This window comes from Mus musculus, chromosome 14 (genome assembly GCF_000001635.26).
Source record: "Mus musculus strain C57BL/6J chromosome 14, GRCm38.p6 C57BL/6J".
NCBI lineage: Eukaryota > Metazoa > Chordata > Mammalia > Rodentia > Muridae > Mus > Mus musculus.
The window spans coordinates 64623268-64639122 of NC_000080.6; the positions used below are offsets into that span (position 1 = coordinate 64623268).

The window sequence follows — 15855 nt, forward strand, 5'->3', positions numbered from 1 at the left end:
TCACGGCCATGGCTGTGCTCATGGCAACCATACACATTCACTCAGTGTTCACACACTTAGGGCTCTCTCTGCTCTCCACAAAAGCACTTTGCATAAATGACTGTATATGTTATTTTTAACAACAAGTAACTTGGTGCAGAGTTAGAAAAGCAAGAACATATTGTCCTTGCAGGTCACAATAAAGGACAGTTGCTAGAGGCTGGAATGTAGCTCAGTTGGTAGAATATTTGCCCGGGGTACACAAAGCCCTGGGTTCCAGCCATAGCTCTACAGAACAACAACAGAATGAAATGGGCTGCAGGAAGCCTGGATAGTGGGTGGTCTGGATACTTTTTGTAAGAGGTACAGGAAATCAAGGAGCCTGAAATTAGGTCATGTATAGCTACTTATGAGTGTCAGAGGAAGTCTGATCAGATAAAGCACTGAAGACAGTATGCGCTCCTGCAGTGTGGAAAGCAGATCAGAAGCTGTAAGAGAAAATTTCAGAGTCCCGAGAGATGAGATGGCTCAGCTGGTAAAGGTGCTTGCGACCAAAGCTCAGTGACCTGAATTCAATCCCTGGGCCGTCCTTGACGGAGAGAGAGAGAAGTGACTCTGCAGGTTGTCATCTGGCCTCCAAAGGCACACACATATCTGTACCTGTACTGGCTAGTTTTGTGTGTCAACTTGACACTGGCTGGAGTTATCACAGAGAAAGGAGCTTCAGTTGTGGAAATGCCTCCAAGAGATCTAGCTGTGGAGCATTTCGTCAATTAGTGATCAAGGGTAAGAGGGCCCATTGTGTGTGGTGCCATCCCTGGGCTGGTAGTACTGGCTTCTATAAGAAAGCAAGCTGAGCAAGCCAGGGGAAGCAAGCCAGTAAGTAACATCTCTCCATGGCCTCTGCATCAGCTCCTGTTTCCTGACCTGCTTGAGTTCCAGTCCTGACTTCCTTTGGTGATGAGTAGCAATGTGGAAATGTAAGCTGAATAAACCCATTCCTTCCCAACCTGCTCCTTGGTCATAATGTTTTGTGCAGGAATAGAAACCCTGACTAAGACAATACCCATATCCATACCCATACCCCCCCCCACACACACACCCATACACACAAAAAATAAATAAAACAGACCATTGTGAAAGCATTCAATAGCTCAATAGCTCCCAGAGGCTTCCTCCTAAGCTGTAGTATCACAGGTACCCACTAGAGGGCAGTGCTTGCTCCATGCAAACCCGGCTCTAGTTTTTTCTTCTGAAGGCCCGCAGGGATACAGGCTGCCTGCCAAAAAAAAAAAAAAAACTGAATTTTTAAAGAAACAACCAAATTTGGTCCTTCAGTTTTTGCTTGTTTGGGACACGGATGATAAACACATTAAGTTTCTGAGCACTCGAAATGACCAGTGTTACAAGATCCCAACAGCTCCTAATGGGTTTTTTAATTAAAAGGTAATTACATCATTTCACCCTCCCGTGTCCTCTCCCTTCAGCTCCTTCTATGCCTCTACTTATTCCTTCTCAGATTCATGGCCTCCTTTTCTGATGTGTGGGGAGAGTGGGTGGGAAATGCTTAAATACAACCGGACGAGTCCATTTAGTGTTGCTTGTACGCGAAGATTTAAGGGATGACAATTAAGGGGCTGATTTCTGGGAGAGGCTAATTCTTCTCTCAGTAGTCATTAGTTGCCTGTAGTTCTTTGTCTAGGAATGCCCCCCGCCCCCAGACGTGCCCCTTCCCCGTTTGTATGTCTATTGCTATTGTCTGTTTGCACGTCTCTCTATTGCTATTGTCGTAGCTCAGGTTTTGTTTCATTAGCTGTACTGCAGAGGCATCATGGATGCAGGTTCCCTGCCGTTTCCAGGAGACACAGCCTCACAGGAGATTTACGGTCTCGATCATTTGGCTCTTACAAGTATTCTGACCCCTCTTCTACAGTCTTCCCTGAGCCTAGGTGCGGGAGTTGTGTTGTAGATACAGTTGTTGGGGCTGGGCACTCCACACTCCATTGTTTCTTTGTATTTTAACCAGCTGTGGCTTTCTGTGATGCTCTCCATCCAGTGCAAACAACAGCTTCTTTGAGGAGGGGTGAAAGCTCCACTTGCCTGTGGGGTATAAGAACAAGCATTTAGGGCTGGAGAGATGGCTCAGCAGTTGAGAGCACTGACTGTTCTTCCAACGGTCCTGAGTTCAAATCCCAGCAACCACATGGTGGTTTATGACCATCTGTAATGAGATCTGATGCCCTCTTCTGGTGTGTCTAAAGACATCGACAGTGTACTTATAATTAAATAAATCTTTTTGTTTTTTTTAAAGAACAAGTATTTAAAATATGGCTAGGTAGTATGTTGTTCTGGCAAAATGGCAGGCATAGGCTCTCATCTAGGATCCATGACATCACTAGCCCCAGGTGGTTGGTTAGATTTCCCATATCCAGCAAGAGTTTCCTCCTTTGAGCAGGCCGCTAAATGCCTAGATATATGATTATCACTATTGCACCTTTAGAAATGCCTTGCCAGGCTAATCATGGTTGTGGTTCATCGAGGTGACATCTGGCCAGGAGTGTCGATTGCTTTCCTCCTTTGGGGTCTTGCACAGAACCTTCTAGCGCTGTGAAAGACAGGTCCCTAGTTTTTAAAATGTAGATTTCAGGTTGAAAGGTGTAAGTTCTTCAGAGGCTTTTGTCCAAAGTTTACAAAGATGGTAAGAGGAAGGAAATGAGGGTGCACAGCGCCCTAGATGTGTGTGTGTGTGTGTGTGTGTGTGTGTGTGTGTGTGTTTACATATAGTACATATTTAATGGTCAAGACTAACAACCAACAAAGCTCAGGAGGTCTGGGAGTCAGCACTGCAAACTCCGTAAGTGAACGACAGAGGTTAAGGCCTGCCACGTTGAGAAAGCATGTTAGTCACAAGGTGGCGATGTTGTATTAATGTTGACTCCCCCCCCCCCCCAACCTTTGAAGCTAGACAGACTAGCTTTAATCCCAACCAATCAGGCAAAACAGAGCATAACAAAACAAAAATAAAACAAGCAAACACTAAAAGTCCCTAGATTTAGTTAATAAATCTAAAAAAGCGACAGGTGATGGTTCACTCCTGTAATTCTGGAACTAGGGAGACTAAGACCAGAGTTCAAAGCCACTCTAGGCTACAGAGTAAGACTCTATCTATAAATAAATAAGCCTGGACCTTAAAAAATCTGTGCAGAAAAATATAAGTACAGCTAGACACAGCCTGTGCTGGCCAAGATGGCCTCAAACTTGCTGCATAACCAAGGCTGACCTTGAACTCCTGAATCTCCTGACTCCACCTCTCCGTGGGGCTTACAGACATTTGAGTTCCTGGTTCATGCACTCCTGTGAATGCACGCCTGCTGGGCAAGCACTCTGAGCTATCTTACAGATGCTCGGATGAGTCTCCAAGCACCTTGATCAACTGTGAGCTGTTTCCATCAAATCTAGCTTGACAGCATTACCAGCTGGCAAGGCTATCTTTAATCTTCTCACCCTTGACTATCTTGCAAGAAGTAAAGACTTCCTCTTGCCCCTTGGGCCATCCTGTTTTCTCCGGCTATATCTGAATTAACAGCAAAACATCCTGCATGGGACTATAATTACTTATGCAAGAAAGCCCTACAGAGAGTGAATGTACTTAAAGCCTCTGTGCATTTGCTTGTTTGTCTCCAAGTTCTGTCGAGTTGGCTGCTCTGGGTTGATTGGTATAAATACTCTGCTTGTGCCCGGTTTTCATAACTCCTGTGACCTTGACATTCAGGGAAGAGAGCCTCAATCCTTTTCAAAGTTTCTGTTATATTATACTCCCTATCTCAGAGCCATTCCTTCAGGGTCATCTTTGCCAACTCACCTACAAAAGCTAAAATATAACCAAGTGCGTACTTTTCCGGTCAACCATCATTTTAGCAGTAATTCAGGGACAAGATTCTGCGTATGGCCTCAAGGAGGCGCTCACGGCCCGCAAAGCAGAGAAAGGCCCACCCCGCAGTCCCTGCCTTTGCAAACTACCTCCAAGCAGCTAAACACCGAAGTGCACCTTGGGAGAACCTGAAGGATGTTGGGTTAAAAGAATTAAATCAGTCACAGGGGCAAATTCTACATGACTCCTCTCATACGAGATCCCCAGGGCAGTGAAGTTCATAGAGAGGAAGTAGAATGTAATGACCAAGGAAAAGGAAAGGGAGAATTAGTTGTGGTTTGTGTATAATTTTTTTTTGCTTTGTTTTGTTTTTTGTTTGGGGGTTTTCCTGTTTGTTTGTTTGGTTGGTTGGTTTTGTGGCCCTGGCCTTCCTGGAACTTACTATGTAGACCAGGCTGATCACAGAGCTCCATCTGCATCTGCCTCCTGAGCTCTGGCATTAAAGGCTTGGTGCCATCATGAGTGGTGTGTGTATTTCATTTTTAATTTTAATTGTTCTATGTATGAGTGGAAGTGCACACTCATGCCAGGGTGTATTGGGTAGAGGTAAGAGAAAAACGTTTTGAAGGCTGCTCTCTCCTTCTGTTGTGTGGGTAACAAGGATGAACGCAGGTCATAGAACTTGCACAGCAAGTGCCTGCAAGTGCCTTTATCCTCTGGGCCATCTCACAAGTCTGGGGATTGATTTAAAGGGCAGGCGAGGCATTCCAGTTTTATAACTGGAATTTTATAACTGGAACAAGGATTGAGGATTTCTTCCCTGAAGGTCAAGGTCATGGGAGCTATGAAAACCCAGCTCAGATGGAGCAGATTTACCCATCACACGGCTCCGCGGATGCTAATGCTAAGTATGGCAGCAACTACCTGTAACCGATGGGAATCTGAGGCTAGTCTGGCTACATGAAAGATCCCTCTCCCCTTCCCCTCCTCCTCCTCTCTTCCCCCTCCCTGCTCCGCCCCCCACCCCCGCACGCATGCACGGTGCTCCGCGTGAATGTACTCTATGCCACCACTGGACTGAGCACTGGGTGAAGACGATAGTGCCTTCTTTATCCCATGACCAACAGGAAATCCTCTCAGCTCTACACTCACAGCAGAGTCTGGCTGGGTGTGATCACTTTGCCCAGCCCCCATCACACCGCCAGGCACGTCTGCCCTGCCACTCTGCCCTCTGCTCCCGCCCTGTACAACAGTGTCCTCCTTCCCTCCCCCGCACCACACCACGCCTTATAAGACACACCACGCCTTATAAGACACCTCATGGTTACTATTGTCGCTCACTCTCTATGTTTCCCTTGGTTTGGACCAGGCTGGCTCCTTCACTCCACATACACAAGCACTGCAGGTCACCTCAGCTGAGTGCCCTTCCTGTCTGCTGACCTCTGGTTGGCCAAAGCAGGCTCTAGTTCAGGGTATATTATGTACAGCTACGATGATGAATTGGGGTCTTCTTACCTCCTACCTGGCCCATCAGGGTCCTCTCTCATCTCATTGGCCTATAGATACAACACCTGGGTGGCTTTCTCCTCCTAAAATGCTGAATAAACACCCTAGCTAGAGAATAAAGACAGGTTAACCCCAGGAGAGACAGGCAGTTTCTGATCCTGACCTTTCAGGAACTGGACAATTAGACCTGTGCCAGTCGGGTGAGCATTTGTTTATTTGTTTGCCGGTTACTCTTTACTTATTTAATAGATTTACTTGTTCATAGATTTATTTCTTGTGTTATTTTATGCTTATGTGTATTTTGCCTGCATGTATATGTATGCACCACATATGTACCTGGTGCCTGTGGAGGTCAGAAAAGGGTATTAGATTCCCTGGAACTGGAACTACAGCCAGTTATGAGCCTCTGTGTGGGTGTTGGGAACAGAACCCGGGTCTTTTGCACGAGCAGCAAAGACTCTACACTGCTGAGCCATCTCTCCAGGCACTCACCTGAGCTACCTTGGAAGTCACACAGGAAAGTATGGAGGGTTTGGGTTTTGTTCTGTAGACTGGGTCTCACCAAGCCCCGTCTGGTGTCAAAATCACTATGTAACTGAGGGTAACTTTGAACTTCTAATTCTCCTACCTTCACAGGAAGTGCTGGTTTTTCAGCACCATGCCCAGTTTATTTGACACTACAGACATAAACCAGGCTTCAAGCGTGTGAGGAAAGTGTTCTACCTACTAAGCTACAGCCCCAGCTCCCTACTATTGGTTTTGGTTTTGGGTGTTGTGTTGTGTCGTTTTGTTTTGTTTTGTTTTGAAACAGAATCTCACTACATAGCCCGAGCTAATTACAGGGCCCGGGTGGGGGGGAGGGGAGGGGGACAAGACCAACTGTGTTTGAATATAGTTTATCCTTCCGCAGAACCCATGTTGGAAGTCTGGCCTCCACTGTGGCTATGTGAGAATGGAACCTTTAAGAGTTTTCTTGGGCTGGAGAAAAGGCTCAGAGGTCAAGAGCACTGACTGCTCTTCTTGAGGACCTGGATTCAGTTCCCAGCACTCATACAGTGGCATACAACTGTCTGTAACTCCAGCCATAGTACCCTCTTCTGGTCCAGTACCCTCTTCTGGCCATTGCTGGTACTGCATGCAAGTGATCAGGGCAAAAAACAAAACAAAACAAAACGTAAAACTGAAATAAGTAAATCTTTAGAAAGAAACCCAAACCCAAAAATCTCTAGAAAGAAAGGGATGAAGGGGGGGATGGAGAGAGGGAGGAATGGAGGGAGAGAGAGAGGGAGGGAGGGAAAGAGAGAGGGAGGGAGGGAGGGAGGGAGGGAGGGAGGGAGGGAGGGAGGAAGAGAGCTGGGTCCTTGTGGAAGGTGAGTAGCTCACTGGGACTTCATCCTGTGACGGGATTGATTGTTGATGGAGCGAGCTGGAAAGTCTAGGTGGCATTCTGGTTCCCACTTCACCCTCTAAGTGTCCTGCTCATGCTGATACCAAACAACACAGCCAAGGAAGCTGAAATGAGGGCACCGTGCCATCTTAGTCTTTCAGCCTATAAAGCAGTAAGCTAGACAAACCTTTTTTCTTTGTAAAGGACCCAGCTTCAGGTAATTTGTTAGAATTAAGGAAAGTGAATAAACAGGAATCTACAAACACTTCCCTTGAGGCCTTCCTTGCCCTTTTAATTGGTCCTATCTGCCTGAACCCCTACTGGCCTAGCCTGCCTAGGATCAGACCTACTACCTCCTACAGCCCCCAGTCCCAAGTCCTTACTAGGGTGACCACCCCCCTCCCAGGCAACTATTATAGCTCTGATATAGCTCTTAACTAGACCAGCACTGATAAGAGACACTTTGGACCCTCCATTTAATTTGAAAGATTGCTGGAAATAGCTTGTTTCCCAAACGGAAATAGTCTTTGACTCCATAGATTTTTGTCATCTCCAGTTATAAAGATCCAGGAAAAATCAGGAAGGTAAGAGGGGCTGGAATGTGACTCAGTCGGTAGGGGGCTCACCTAGCAGAAAAGAGGCCCTGGGTCCAATCTGCAGCACTCCATAAACTGAGTTTGGTGGGTCACACCTGTATCCTAACGTAAAGCTGGAGGATCAGAAGTTCAGGGCCATCTATGGTTACATAGTGAGTTCAAGGCTAGCCTGGGCTAGCTAAAACATTATTAGAGAGAAGAGAGAGACAGAGAGAGTGAAAGAAGGAAGGAAGGACGGAGGGGAGGGTGGGGGTGGGGGAGGGGTAATAAGTGACATTGCAGAAATGCCCTGTGTCTAAAAAGAATGTGGCAGATATTATAGCATGAGTCACGGAGACTTCAGACATTCAAGATGGTGTAAAACACAGAGGGACGGAAACAAATCCCAGTTTGGGAAGGAAAATTACTTCCGAGGCCGGTGTCAGTTGAGAACCCAGCCATGTGAACATTTTCCATTCTCTTCTGCCCTCAGGTGAGGCAGGAAGGCACAAGGGCAGCATTCCAGGTGAAGAGCAGAGAGGAAGACAAGGTGTGTCCATGAGCACAGGTGAAACTTTCTCTCGGCATTCATTAACCTTAGGGTTTCTCTCTTTCTCTCTCTCTCTCTCTCTCTCTCTTTTTCTTTCATTTTCTTTTTCTTTTTTACCTTTTTGGTTTTTCTGGATAGGATTTCTCTGTGTAGCCTTGGCTGTCTTGGAACTCACTCTGGAGTCTGGCCTCAAATTTATTGAGATCCTCTGTCTCTGTCTCCTGAGTGCTGAGATTAAAGGCATGAGCCACCAGGGTTTTGGGGATTTGTTTTGGTGGTGATGTATTTTTTTAAAAGATTTATTTATTTATATGCGTACACTGTAGCTGTCTTCAGACACATCAGAAGAGTGCATCGGACCCCATTATAGAGGGTTGTGAGCCACCATGTGGTCACTGGGAATTGAACTCAGGACCTCTGGAAGAGCGGTCAGTGCTCTTAACTGCTGAGCCATCTCTCCAGCCCGGTGGTGATGTATTTAAAGCAGGGTCTCAGTAGTTCAGGCTGGCCTCAAACTAGCTGTGTGCCCAAGGATGGCCTTGAATTTCTGACCTTCTGACCTCCACCTCTCCAACAGAGAGCCTATCATCGGCTATGACTGCACACTCTGGGAACCAGATCCAGGGTTTCAGGCATGCTAGGGAAGTGTCTTACCAACTGAGCTTATCAGGTTTTCCCACCCCCACAATCCTACTCTGGGCTCTAACTTGTGACAATCCTCCTGAATGCTGTGACTCCAGGTATGAGCCTTCATACCCAACTTCATTGTGTTTGAATATGGAGACAACTGTCCATCTCTTTTTTTTTTAAAGGTATGTTTTCTAATATTTATTTATTTATTTATTTATTATATGTAAGTACACTGTAGCTGTCTTCAGACACTCCAGAAGAGGGCATCAGATCTCATTACGGATGGTTGTGAGCCACCATGTGGTTGCTGGGATTTGAACTCAGGACCTTTGGAAGAGCAGTCAGTGCTCCTAACTGCTGAGCCATCTCACCAGCCCTGTCCATCTCTCAAGGGGGAGAATGGACTAGATCTCTTTGTGTCTCTCTGCATAATCAGAGCCCAGTCGTTCAGTGGAGGGCAGTCAAGTCAGCAAAGAGCTAGAAAGGGCAGTTTGTGTCAGAAATCCTGGAGTCACACCCGACTCTGTGCTCGTCTGTAACCTTGGGAAGCCATTTCCCCTTAGACTCTGCACCTGCAAAGCTAGGCTGTCGACTGCTGGCCTCATAGTGCCTTTGGCAGCATTGACGAAGGACAGTGTTCACTGAGGTGGATCCTAACTGCAAGTGTTAGTAAATGTGTGCTGAAGGAGACTGACCTGTATGTCAGGGGCCAGTCACTTCCCACAGTATCACTATGCCTTTAGAAATCTCTGATCAAAACCATCTGGAACCAGGTCAGGCTCAATTGATAGAATGCCTGCCTGGTATGTACAAAGTCCTCTGTTCCATCCCCTGTGCCAGTAACCAAACATATTGGTGCACCCTTGTAATCAATCCCAACACTTGGGAGGCTGAGCCAGGAGGACTTCTGTGAGTTGAGGCCAGCCTGGATTAGCCTGGACGACTTCCTTCCAGACCAGCCAGAGCTACATGGTAAGACTTCTGACCCAATAAAATAAAAGAATAGAAATACTCCCATATATTTACAATGGCTTAAGTATTTCTTTAGACACTTAAAAAAAAAAAGTTTGTTTCGTAATTACTGGCTGGTCACTTGATCCCCCACCTGCACCCTCTGTAAGGAGCAGATCTGAGATCCCACCAGGTTCTCCCGCTGAACATTTAAATCACCAAGGAAACATTAACAACTGACTCTGAGCCCCACCCCCAGACATTCCAATATAATTGGCCTGGGGTGTGGCTGAACTCTGGGATTTATTTAAAAGCTCCCTGCAGTGAGTCTAGCCAAATAGTCCTCTCAGTGGCACTGCCAGGGCTTCCCGTCCCTCATACCCAGGACCCACCCACAGCCACGTAGTCCTCCACAGTTGTTCCTCCAGCTGCTCTCTGTGTGCCTGGGATAGCCCATGACCCCAGTTCCTGCCCTGAAGGATTCAGAAAGGCAAACAAGCCTGTCTTCAAATCAGGTCACAAACACACCTTGACTCACTCACCTTCCTGACTTCCTGGGTTCCTAATCTGGTTTATGGTTTACTGATAACATCCTGGAAGGAGAACCAGTTTCAGACTCGCCTTGACCTCCTGGCACCTTGACTGCTGCTTTAGTTTCTATTCTGGTCTTCGCCTCCAACCAGCCAGCCATCTTTGATCAGTCCGTCCTTGGCTGTCAGTGCTTACTATCCAGGCTGTCCCCAGGATGGCCTCCAGCCTTGGAACATAGCAGCCTGAACCATGCACCTTGCCAGCCTAAGCCCCAGTCCCACCCCAGCCTCCACCGTCCCGTCCCATCGGTGCCTATTACGGTCATCATATCCAGTTTCTGTTCTAATAAGGAAGTTGATAGCATTCACAAGAGTGAAGGGAGGGAACTGGGATAAATCCAAGAAAATGGAAGGCGGGCTTACCATAGCCCACACGTGGTCATGTGTGTGTGTGTGTGTGTGTGTGTGTGTGTGTGTAAGATGTAAGAGGGAGGATAAATTTATGCAGTTAGCTCGTCACACCTTCACATGGGTTTCTGGGATCAAACTCAGTTTGGCCAGGCCTTTGCCAGTGGAGCATCTTGCTGCCATTCTCATTGTTTCTTTAAGATAAGTCTCTGAGAAGTGGAATTACCAGATTGAAACTAATAAACAAGTGTAAGACTCCTCTGGAGAGTAAATATAGGATTCTCTCTAAAAGAGTTACACAAGCATCTACCTCTACCAGAATGAGTGAGGGTCTCCTTTTCATGGTGGTTGTGTTACAAGTTCAGTGCCAAATGTTTCACAATGTAGGAGAACCCTCCCCTCCCCCAAGATACTGGGGAGCCCTAAGTTATATTGAAGAATGTGGAAGACCATGGGACAAATACAAACCCTACATAGTGACTAAAATATAGGGCTGAAAACAAGCGTGCCTTTAGTTTCCCATGGAGAGTGCCTAGATAGTCCGTTGTCCATGTCCACAGCTGCGGATGTTGGCTCTCTGGCTCCTCCCCAGTAATAGATTGCCCACTGCTACTGCCACTGGGTAAGATATGACCCAAGGACACAGCTCCAAAGGCCTTCCAACTGCAAGTGTTAGCTGTCAGTCTTTGACTTTGCCTGTGGACTCACTAGCTACCTTTGTTTGTACTCGGATAGCATTTGTTTAATTTTTAACATTGGGAGTATTCTGACCGTGGTTTTAAGGGTTCAGATTATATACCAACAAATGCATGATTCAGTTGTTACTAAAATAGAAGGCTATGTGCCTGACCTATCTTAATGACAGTTGGAAGGACACAGGGACTCAATTAGGAAGGCCAGTAACCAAAGCAGAGCATATTACATGGACCATAATTTTGGCTTAGGCTTGGTGGAGAAGGAGGTTAAGACCACATATGGAGGATGGCTCTTACAAACCCAAGACTAGACGAGACAGCCAAGTGTTTCTCAGTCAATCAGAAGGAATGTAGTTTCTCTAAAGAAGCCTTTAATCCCATTTGGGGGGTGGGTAAGGATGGCAGGAGCAAGCCGATCAAGAGTTCAAGACCAGCCTCCTGTACAGAGCAAGTTCAAGATCAGTTGAGGTATATGAGGCCATTTTTTTTTTTTCCTGTAAAGCTGTCTTGGTGGAGCACACCTGAAATCTCAGCACTTAAGAGGCTAAGATGGGAACTGCCTGGGCTACATAGTGAGTTTATTTCTCAATTCAGAGGTTAAAACCAAAGTGTTCCATGACAAAACTACTTAAGACATTTTGGTAATAAATGTACTAGACCCTTCGCAGTGAAACTGATTTTTTTCAGAACTTACTAGTCCATCCACTGATGGGTTAAGTCAGAGCAACTACAACTAAGGATCTAGCATATGCCACCTCAAAGGATGTCATTTTTATGTATTGGTTATTTTGAGCAAAAGACAATTGAGAAATAGCGGGTTCAGAATGCGCTCTGTGTTCACCATATCGAAGAACAGGGGTTGTATTTTTCCCTGAGAAAGGCACCCCTTTCTAATGGCCAGCCAGGAGGTTTGAACATCCACACACTAAACTCTGCTGGAGCCAGAATACTTCTACTTCTATTTCTATTTATTTTTATATCTATTACACTTATACAATGAGAGTCTCTCTCACTATACAGTCTGGCTGGTCTGGAACTCACTGTACAGACCAAGCTACTTTAAACTCACAGAGATCTGCCTGGCTGCTTCCCAAGTTTGGGGATTAAAGGTGAGCTACAACACGCTGAAGACTCTGTGTCTGTGTGTGTGTGTGTGTGTGTGTGTGTGTGTGTGTGTGTGTGTGTCTGTTTATATGCATGTTTGTGTGCCTGAATGAGTTTATTTCCACCAAACACATGCAGAAGCCTGAGGGTCAGAAGGAATTGGATCCCCTGGAAATGGAGTTACAGGTAGTTGTGAACAGCCATGTAGGTGTTGGAAACTGAAACCATGTCCTCTTCAAGAACAACAGGACTTCTAATGGCTGAGCCATCTCTCCAGTGTCCCAGTAAACACTTTGCTGCTGTCACTGACTGTGGGCATCTGGCTCCAGACTCTCTGAACACTGACTTGCTCTAACAGCAATCCAGGGGCTCCGAGGCATTGAGCCCATAAGCCTGACTCACTGGTCCTTGGATAAGCGGTGTTGGCTTCTGGTTTCTCTGTGGTAAGATCAGCCATTGTGGGACTATTTAGAGTCTGATCCTATAAGCTGTTTAATAAATCCCCTCTTATAATGTTGTGTATGCTGCTAGAGAAAGCTGATTAATGCAAGGAGTTAGGAAATATACGGTGAAACGAATGTAAATGGGGGTTATGTTAGTAAAGTCTGACTCTGCAAACACTCCCAAGTCTCAGCTCCCTTCCCTGGTGACACAAATGACCTTTTCTTCCTGGTGCAAGAAGAGAGTAAAAATATCCCACAACATTATGGGACAGAATGGAACATGCTGTTTTTATTAAACACCAGTTCATGTTTATCAGTCCTATCATATTTATGCTGTCTTTTGAAAATGTATTACAGTCGTGTATCTCAAAAATATATAAGTGGGGTTGGAGAGATGGCTCAGCGGTTAAGAGCATTGACTGCTCTTCTGAAGGTCCTGAGTTCAAATCCCAGCAACCACATGATGGCTCACAGCCATCCGTAATGAGATCTGATGCCCTTTTCTGGTGTGTCTGAAGACAGCTACAGTGTATATAATACATATATGGGCTAGAGAGATGGCTCAACACTGTGTTCTTGCAGAGGACCTGAGTTCATTTCTCAGTCCAAAGTAGTTCTCTCAAGCACTTGTGGGTGTGGCATAGCATGTCCCAGTTCCAGGGGATATGGTGACTACTTCTGACCTCTGAGGGCATCAAGCATGCATGTGGTACACAGACATGCATGTAGCCCAAATACTCATACACATAAAGTAAAGCAAATAATTCTGAAAGTAATTTTTTTTTTTTTTTGGTGTTTTTCGAGACAGGGTTTCTCTGTATAGACCTGGCTATCCTGGAACTCACTTTGTAGACCAGACTGGCCTCGAACTCAGAAACTGGCCTGCCTCTGCCTCCTGAGTGCTGGGATTAAAGGCAAGTGCTATGATAACCAGTCTATGTTATGTTTTCTTAAGTCTCACTATGTGGTTCAGGCTGGCCTAGAACTCATTGTATAGTCCACGTCTGGACTTGAACTTGTAGCCCCCTGCCTTTATACCCCTCTCCCAATTGCTGTGATTGTATGTAGGCAGATGATCCCCAGATCTACATGCTATATTAAAATGACTTGCCTTATTAATTGCCTCTGTCAAATAGATGTATGTGACTTTGTTTATCAGCACTATGTATGTAACAGAAAATAAATAATAGAATAAAAGACACAAAATAACCATATTTTTCATGTTTTATATTTAGCAATAACATATATAATTTTTATAGATTACATATAGAGTTTTTGTCTAATACAATTATGTCCTGGCTGTCCCTCTAAAAAAAGACAGTCACCTTACTCAAACTAAAGCCAAGGCACTAACATTTAAACACTTGCCAAATCGGCTGTGAAATGGCTTGTGAATAAAGGTAATTTGCCTTTGCCAGCAAGCTGGAGGACATGAGTTTGATCCCCTGAAGCCCGTATCGTGGAAAGAGAGCTGACTACCACAAGTTGTCTGACCTCCATGTGTGCATCTCCTCAAATTAGTGAATGTAAAATAACTCTTTTTTTTTTTTTTAAAGTCTGTCAAGTTGTTAGGTGGAAAAAAAATGATATGTCAAAGTTGTGTTTAAACAATGGCTTTGGTATGTCATGTTGAGCAAGATTTGAAGAGCCTGGCTGCTGCTGAGTGTGGCTTTCTTGGGGAGCCTGATCGTTCTCACATGCTTAGTGGCTAGCACAGAACTTCCGTTGGAAACAGTCAGTTGAGTAACCTCTGCCAAAATTCCTCTTGACCTCTGTGTGGCTTTTTTGATTTGTTAAGACTCCTTTAGGACTTTAACCCTGAGTGTAGCACTAACTGCAGATTTGTCCCAATTTGTAGATTATAGTAGTATATGCACACCGGCAAATGTTATTGTTGTTGTTGTTGTCGTTCTTTCCTTTTCTTTCTTTTGAGACAGGGACTCACATAACACAGGCTGGTCTTGAACATAGCAGCCAGTTTTGGATGGTCTCAAACTCCTGATCCTCCTGCTTCCATGCTGAGAGGACCAGGATAGATGCAGGACATCACTGCCTGGCTAAAGGTCTATGTTTTCTGAATGCCATTTTCAATTTGTTCTGCAGGAGTCGCTTTCACACAGTGAAAGAGAAAAGTCTGTGCTGGTCAGATGACTCGGTGGATAAAGATGTTTGTTACCAACCCTGATGACCTGAGTTCCACCCTGAAGCCCCACGTAGTAGGAGACAACTGAGAGCCTCTGACTTCCACATGCATGCACTTTGCAGTAAGTATGCAACACCCCACCCTACCAATGAGAGAATGGATGAATAAATAAATAAATAAATAAATAATCACATGTTTTGTTTTGGAAATAGGGGTTACAATGTAGCCCAGCTGGCCCCAAACTGGCAAAGATCCACCAGTCTCTGCCTCCCAAGTGCTGAGATTAAAGTGAGCCATTCTCTGTTCATTGCTAGCTGTGGCATTGGGTGAGCTAGCCCTGGCAGTGCTGAAGAGCTTGCCCTGGTTGTGTGGGTGTGAGAGGCTGGCCGGTTGACTAGTTCAGCTACTACTTAGGCCCAGATCCAGGGCTTTGAGTTGGCCCACCCCAACATCTACCCCATCTATGAACTGCTGGAGCATGTCAAAGAGCCAGTCCTACAGATTCAAAGCTGCAAGATCTCTATGACACAGGGCAACAACATATCTGAGAGGAGTCCCAGTGAGGAACCAATATTGATGGGGTAGCAGAAGCCAGGGGCTTCAAATCAGATCAATGAGTCACTGCAATGAACATTTGCAAATGAAGAAGTGTGGACAAGAGGGTATACTGCGGGACACACTGTGACACACTACAGCTTCCACAACGAGATTTTTTTTTTCCTTTGGGGAGGCAGGTTGCAAGGGGGAAGGGTGCGTATGAAGGGACAGATTGATGAATGGGATTGGGGTATGTCTTAGTTACGGTTTTACTGCTGTGAACAGACACCATGATCAAGGCAAGTCTTATAAAAAAACATTTAATTGGGGCTGGCTTACAGGTTCAGAGGTTCAGTCCATTATCATCAAGGTGGGAGCATGGCAGTATCCAGGCAGGCATGGCACAGGCAGAGCTGAGAGTTCTATGTCTTCATCCAAAGGCTGCTAGTGGAAGACTGACTTCTAGGCAACTGGGGTGAGAGTCTTAAACCCACACCCATGGTGACACACCTACTCCAACCAGGCCACACCTATTCCAACAAGGCC

The 15855-nt window shown here is 45.7% G+C and overlaps 1 long non-coding RNA gene across 1 annotated transcript; it reads left to right on the forward strand.

Annotated features, from left to right (window-relative positions):
- The first annotated feature begins 1309 nt into the window (after positions 1–1309).
- Positions 1310–14918, forward strand: Gm36924. The gene is made up of 3 exons (XR_383509.2): positions 1310–1425; positions 7812–7868; positions 14733–14918. It is a non-coding gene; the product is annotated as a predicted gene, 36924 (long non-coding RNA).
- The last annotated feature ends 937 nt before the right edge of the window (positions 14919–15855 follow it).